The following is a 7,628-nucleotide window of genomic DNA, read 5'->3' as shown; positions in this document are numbered from 1 at the left end:
GTTCGTCAAGACACATTGAGCCTTCTGTGTTTGTCCAAACCATAAATCTGTGTTTTGCGGCTGGCTGGCAGTACATACTGTGCTTTTCTTCCACCGATTCGCTACAGTTGTGTGTTATTGTACTATTTTAATTTTATTTAAATTAGCCACGCTGTTTTGTTCGGTGCCTCGGTTCATCTTGGCTTTCACACGACTACTACTCGTTTAATATTAAATTATTATTATAATTCAGGCTAGTTCGCTGTGTTGGTTTTTGTCCACAGGATTTTTTCCTCCACAGCGAGAGCGCATGCAGCGGCAGTAATAGCTGAGGCCGGCCGCCCGGCCTAAGCCTCATTCTGTCGTAAGAGACCTCCAGCGAGAGGGGTTCCTCTGCTGGGGCTGAGGTCTTCCAGTTTTCTGGATTGAATTCTGCACTCACTCATCCGTGTAGTGGTTCTGGTGTGTTAAGTCCCGATCTTGGACTTGGGTTTCCCTCCAATTGCGAGTGAAACCTTTGTCCAGCAGGGGGCTTTGAACTGTATTTTGACAGTCTTTTTCTTCTGTTTGCAGGGAGCTGTTCCACCAGACCAGACAAGACGAGACAGGGAGATTGCAGTTGACAGAGCTGCAGAGTCCTGGGTCCTTGGAGAGGTCCAGAGGCCGAGGCAAGTGGAGATTGGGACGGACCGGGAGCGACAAGGGACCTAGCCAGAGGAGTCGGTGGACTCCTCACAGAGTGGATCCCAACCAGAAGCCCGGCCAACCATCTACCCGGAGTCCGGCCTGACCAGGACTGCTCCCCGCTGACGTCACCAGCCAGGATCCAGGAGAGGCCTCGGATCCCAGGGACCGAACGGCGAACGTCCCTGAGGGAGGCCTCCTGCAGCCAGGGCCCGGACTTCTCCCCGCAAGGCCCGCTCCCTGCAAGAGCCCCGGAGGTGGAAGCTGCTCCCCAGCCAGGTGGACTTGCCCCGACCTCCAGATTGAGAGCCTCTGGACCCTTTCCCAGGTAGGAGAGTGCAGCATGGCCCAGCGAACCGCCGGTGTGAGGCGCCACAATGCCGTGCGCTTCAGCCAAGAGGCTGGAGTCCAGACCACGGCCCTCACCCGGTTGGAGTTTAGCAGGTCCGTGCTGCAGAGGGGCCTGGGCTTCGCCCTTTCTGAGCTGAACTGTGTGGTGAAACTGCCTGGACCTAGGGACGTGTTTGAGGTGAGTTTTAAGAACCCTCAAGTTCTGGAGAGTTTCTGGAATATATATAGAGAAAAGAAAGATTGCATGCCCCTGAGTGACTTTGTAGTCGACACCTTGACAGATAGATTAAAATTGTGACAATTCAGTTTTATAATGAAACAGTGGCAGAGTATGATGTAGAGGTATGGCTGAAGAGACACTGTGAGATCCTGTCTGAAAGTAAGAGCGTCAATGATGAGGATGGGGTTTGGACCGGTGCTCGACGGTGGCAGGTACGCCTGCAGGTGGAAGTGGCCGCCATCGGCGGAGTACGCCACCTGCCGAGCACTGTAGTATTAGGAGCAAACAGGGGGATTGTCTTTTACCATGGCATGCCCAAACTGTGTAGTAACTGCGGGGCCCTGGGTCATTTAGCCACAGCCTGCACTGTTATTAAGTGCAAGGTCTGCGGCGGGGAACATCTGACCAGGGCCTGCAAGCAGGAGAGGGCCTGCAACCTGTGCGGTGGGGGAGGGCACCTTTTTAGGAACTGTCCCTCCTCCTATGCAAACAGGGCGCAGGCCCTCGTGGGTAGTGGAGAGGTAGAAAATCAAGTGGAGGCTCCTCCAAAGGAGATGCCCCAAGATAGGGGTAGAGAGGAAACAGTCCTCAGGAGTCTCATAGGCTCGCTCTCCGACTCTGGGTCGAAAGTGGAGGCAGAGGGGGAGTGGACAGTTGTGGCAGGGAAGAGGAGAAGGGCAGAGAAGAGGAGCGTGGGTAGGGGGGGTGCGAAGAGCAAGCGGATTAATTCTGCTGGCTCCCCCCCCCCTGCCAGCTCCCCCCCCGCTGCATAGACCTCTCCCTCTCAGTTCTACACGCCCCACTCTGAGTCCGTAGCGGAGAGTTGTGGGCCTTCTCCACTCCCCCAAGTGTGCAGCCTGGTGGAGGAACGGCCCCCTAATAGTAATATCCCTCCTGCCCCACGCCCGAGACTCTCTCAGGGGAGGGGACAGGTATGCCCTCCCGGCAGTAGTGGGATTGTTACGGAGCGGGTAATTGCCCTCACAACGATAAATCCAGCAGGGACCTTGCTGCGTTCGTGGAGGACTTTGAACTCTGCGACGCAGGTAGGGACCTGGTCCCTTTGTTCACCTGGGTGAGTTCTTCTGGCTCCTCCTTCTCCAGGATAGATCTCGTCCTCCTCAGTAAACCACTGGAGAGGACCGCCATGTCTTCGGAGGGGGTCTTCTTTTCAGACCACAGGCTCCTGACAACAGAGGTGCTCATTCCGAGCACACGGGAGTCGGGGCCTGGGGTCTGGAAGCTCAACACCTCTCTGCTCGATGACCCTCTTGTTATTAAGACCTTTAGCAGACGCCTCGAGGAGTGGAGGACCCTGAGGGACCTTTTTGATTCTCCCATAGAGTGGTGGGAGATGGTGAAGAAAAGGACCAAGGGCTACTTCATTCAGCTGGGGAAACGGAAAGCTCGTGAGAGGCGGGCGAGATATTCCCATCTAAACACCTGCCTCCAGCCCCTGAGTCTTTTACAGCTCAGAGGCTTCGATCTAGCTAGGGGGTGGCCCGGGTCAAACTGAGTCTCTCTGCCCTCTATCGGTAGGAGCAAGAAAAGATCAAGGTCCTTTCCAGGGTCCGCATCATGGAGGACGATGAGAAGTGCAGCCACTTCTTCTTCAAGAAAACGAAGGAGAGGCAGCCTGCAATGTCCTCCATGATTGACTCCTCGGGGCAGGAGGTGGAGGGCAGAGAGGCTGTTGAGACAGTGGTGCGGGACTTCTACAGGGAGTTGTACGATCAGAAGGTGGTGGATCAAAATCTGATCCATCACTTTCTGTCCCCGTTGGAGTCCCGCAACGAGGGGGATGAGGAGGCGGAGGAGGATCCAGAGATCACCACCACTGAACTCTCCCAGGTGATAAAGAGTCTTAACTCTGGAAGGACACCGGGTCCCAATGGGATCCCTGCTGAATTCTATAAGATCTTTTGGGAGGTGCTTAAGGAAGATCTGGCTCAGGTCTTGGGGTCGATGTACAGAGAGAGTAGGCTGGCCCCTTCTATGAAGAGAAGTATCCTCTCTCTTCTTCATAAGAAGGGAGACACAAAGGATCTGAGAAACTGGCGGCCGTTCAGCCTCCTGTGCACCGACTACAAGATACTGGCCAAAGCACTGACACTCTGGCTGCAGCGGCCACTCCCTCAAGTCGTGGGTCCCGACCAGGTCTGTGGTGCCCGGGGGAGATCGGTGGCCAACAATGCCATGCTGCTCAGGGATGTCGTGGCCTACTCGAATGAGAGAGGGCTTCCCCTGGTCCTTATCAGTTTGGACCAGGAGAAAGCCTTCGATAGAGTGGGCCACGAATACCTGCAGCTTGTCATGGAGAGGATGGGTCTCGCTCTTGGCCTGAGGAATTGGGTGAAGATCATCTACAGCGGCCTAAGCAGCAGGGTCCTCGTGAACCGCCACCTGACCAAACCATTTCCGGTCAGGTCGGGGGTCCGACAGGGTTGTCCCCCCTTCCGTTTAGGTGTAGACCGTCCAGTTTGTACAGGTCCCAACTATCCCAGAATAATCTAAAACCCTCTTCCCTACACCACGATTTCAACCACGTGTTAAACTTTTTAATCTCTGCCTGTCTCCCTGGCCATGCACGTGGTACCGGAAGAATTTCAGAGAAAACTACCGTGGAGATTCTGCTCTTTTGTTTCTTTCCTAACTCTTTAATTTTGTCTTGCAGAACCTCTGCCCTACCTTTTCCTATGTCATTTGTTCCAATGGATTCCAGTGGATTCCCCCCAGCTTTTGCCAGTAGCCCGTCTACTTGTTTAGGGAGATCTGCAACCTGAGCACCAGGCAGGCAAGATACCATGTGGGTCTCCTTATCACTAGAACACACTGTGTGATCTACACCTCTAAGAATTTAATCTCCTACTGTAACTACCTCCCTGTTCTGGGGGGAAGTGGGCACCATGGTGCTCTGGTGCTCAACTGCCCTCCCATCACCCTTGGAGCTGTCACTGTCCAACTCAGTGTCCAGTAGTTGCAACCTGTTGGGCATTTCTACCTCTTGGGATATCTCTATGGGTTGGGTGCTCCCTTTTCTGTGGTTACGACCTACTATAACCCAGCAGTTCTGTATACTTTCCTGCTCTAAGGTCTCAACTCTCCTAGGTTTTGGCATGCACACCATCTCTTTCATGGGCTGATTGACTAATTCTTCCATATCACTAAAAGAGCATAGATCAACAAGCGGGGCCCCAAGATCACAGACCTTGCTCTCTAGTACTTCAACATGCTGACAACATTAACAAATGAAATCTTCTTGGATGAGTCTAAATTTAGTTGTTGGTGCCCTAAACACTGTCTCATGGTTTTTGTCCCATAATTCAACTGATTGACCTTTTTTTTGTTACCGAGAAACAGCACAGCTGTATCTCTGCAGCAGCTTAAATACCTTTGTGTTCAGCTTCTGGCCACCAATTGACACCTCACTGACTCACTGACTCCACCCCTAGATTCCTAAACTAGGTCACCTTTCCTTCAATCTAGTCTAACCAACACAACAGCTGGACTGAATTAACTACAGATTGATTGTTTCCTTTCAAATCCATTGTGGTGACATACAGAGCCAAAATGATGACAATTGTGTGGACCTGACTGTGGGTATATACAGTACTGTGCAAACGTTTTACGCAGGTGTGAAAAAATAATGTAAAGATTGCTCTCAAAAATATACGTTAATAGATTATATTTATCAATTAACAAAATGCAACGTGTGTGAACTGAAGAAAAATCTGCATCAAATCCATATTTGGTGTGACCACCCTTTGCCTTCAAAACAGCATCAATTCTTCTAGGTACACTTGCACACAGTTTTTGAAGGAACTCGGCAGGTAGGTTGGCCCAAACATCTTGGAGATCTAACCACAGTTCTTCTGTGGATTTAGGCAGCCTCAGTTGCTTCTGTGTCTTCATGTAATCCCAGACAGACTCAATGATGTTAAGATCAGGGCTCTGTGGGTGTCATACCATCACTTCCAGGACTCCTTGTTCTTTTTTACGCTGAAGATTGTTTTAATGACTTTCGCTGTATGTTTGGGGTCGTTGTCATGCTGCAGAATAAATTTGGGGCCAATCAGATGCCTCCCTGATGGTATTGCATGATGGATAAGTATCTGCCTGTACTTCTCAGCATTGAGGAGACCATCCCAGTTCCTGTGTTTTTGTGCATAGTTGAGTCGCTTGGCCTTGTTGCCACGTTGGAGGTATGGCTTTTTGGCCACAAGTCTTCCCTGAAGGCCACTTCTGACCAGACTTCTCTGGACAATAGATGGGTGTAGAAGGATCCCACTGTTTTCTGCCAATGCTGAGCTGATGGCACTGCTGGACATCTTCCGATTGCGAAGGGAAGTAAGCATGATGTGTCTTTCATCTGCTGCAGTAAGTTTCCTTGGCCGACCACTGTGTCTATGGTCCTCAGCGTTGCCCGTTTCTTTGTGCTTCTTCAAAAGAGCTTGGACAGCACATTTGGAAACCCCTGTCTGCCTTGAAAGTTCTGTCTGGGAGAGACCTTACTGATGCAGTATATCTACCTTGTGTCTTGTTGCTGTTCTCAGTCTTGCCATGGTGTATGACTTTTGACAGTAAACTGTTCCTCACAGTTTTATTCCTCCTACACATCTGTTTCTGTTTCAGTTAATGATTGTGTTTCAACCTACATATTAAATTGATGATCATTAACACCTGTTTGGTATAATAGTTTAATCATACACCTGATTATATGCCTACAAAATCCCTTTGTGCAAGTGTACCTAGAAGAATTGGTGCCATTTTGAAGGCAAAGGGTGGTCCCACCAAATATTGATTTGATGTAGATTTTTCTTCTGTTCACTCACTTTGCATTTAGTTAATTGATAAATATAATTTATTAACTTCTCTATTTTTGAAAGCATTCTTACTTTGCAGCATTTTTTCACACCTGCCTAAAACTTTAGCACAGTACTGTATATTTGTATGTATGTATGTACGTAGAGAGAGAGAGAGAGAGAGAGAGAGAGAGAGAGAGAGAGAGAGAAAGAAAATATATACACCGTTCAGCCATAACATTATGACCACTGACAGGTGAAGTGAATAACACTGATAATCTCGTTATCATGGCACCTGTCAGTGGGTGGGATATATTTGGCAGGAAGTGAACATTTTGTCCTCAAAGTTGATGTGTTAGAAGCAGGAATAATGGACAAGCGTAAGGATCTGAGCGACTTTGACAAGGGCCAAATTGTGATGGCTAGACGACTGGATCAGAGCAACCCCAAAACTGCAACTCCTGTGGGGTGTTCCCGGTCTGCAGTGGTCAGTACCTATCAAAAGTGGTCCTAGGAAGGAAAAGCGGTGAACTGGCGACAGGGTCATCGGCGGCCAAGGCTCATTGATGCACGTGGGGAGTGAAGGCTGGCCTGTGTGGTCCAATCCAACAGACAAGCTACTGTAGCTCAAATTGCTGAAATGTTAATGCTGGTTCTGATAGAAAGGTGTCAGAACACACAGTGCATCGCAGTTTGTTGTGCATGGGGCTGCGTAGCCGCAGACCAGTCAGGGTGCCCATGCTGACCCCTGTCCTCTGCCGAAAGTGCCTACAATGGGCATGTGAGCATCAGAACTGACCACGGAGCAATGGAGGAAGGTGGCCTGGTCTGATGAATCATGAATTCAAGGTGTTGACTTGGACTCCAAATTCACCAGATCTCAATCCAATCGAACATCTGTAGGATGTGCTGGACAAACAAGTCCGATCCATGGAGGCCCCACCTTGAAACTTACAGGACTTAAAGGATCTGCTGCTAACGTCTTGGTGCCAGATACCACAGCACACCTTCAGAGGTCTAGTGGAGTCCATGCCTCGACGGGTCAGGGTTGTTTTGGCAGCAAAAGGGGGACCCACACAATATTAGGCAGGTGATCATAATGTTATAGCTGATTGTTGCATATTGGAAACAGGAAGAAGAGTGGGGAGGAGGTAATGAAAAGGTGTTTTCCACATTTGAGAATTCGAACTCATTGACATTTGCTTGTGATGCAGGAGACCCCATCTACTGCTGTACTGTCGGGGGGCTGTTAACATGCTAATTAGGGGTCTGGGCTGTGGTAAACAATGTGGTAGCCATTAAATGGCTATTTTCTTCTGAGAAAATAACTATAGGAATTTAATGCACTAATCTTGTTTTTCTGAGAAATAACAAAATCAAAAAGTATTAAAGTATTCATATGCATATAGTTTCCGAGGTCCGGACCGAGAAATGTTTTGCCAACTATTTATTCACTGTGAGATCTAGGAACATTAAAAACAAAAACATAGGTTGTTTTGTTTATGTATGGTTATCATTGTAATGGTTGTTATTTTAAAGAGATATTATAAGAGATTTATTAACGTATTTATGCCCATAGTCTCTTCTTGGAG

This window comes from Amia ocellicauda, chromosome 10, assembly GCF_036373705.1.
Source record: "Amia ocellicauda isolate fAmiCal2 chromosome 10, fAmiCal2.hap1, whole genome shotgun sequence".
Taxonomy (NCBI): Eukaryota; Metazoa; Chordata; class Actinopteri; order Amiiformes; family Amiidae; genus Amia; species Amia ocellicauda.
Note: the sequence above shows the minus strand (reverse complement) of the source record.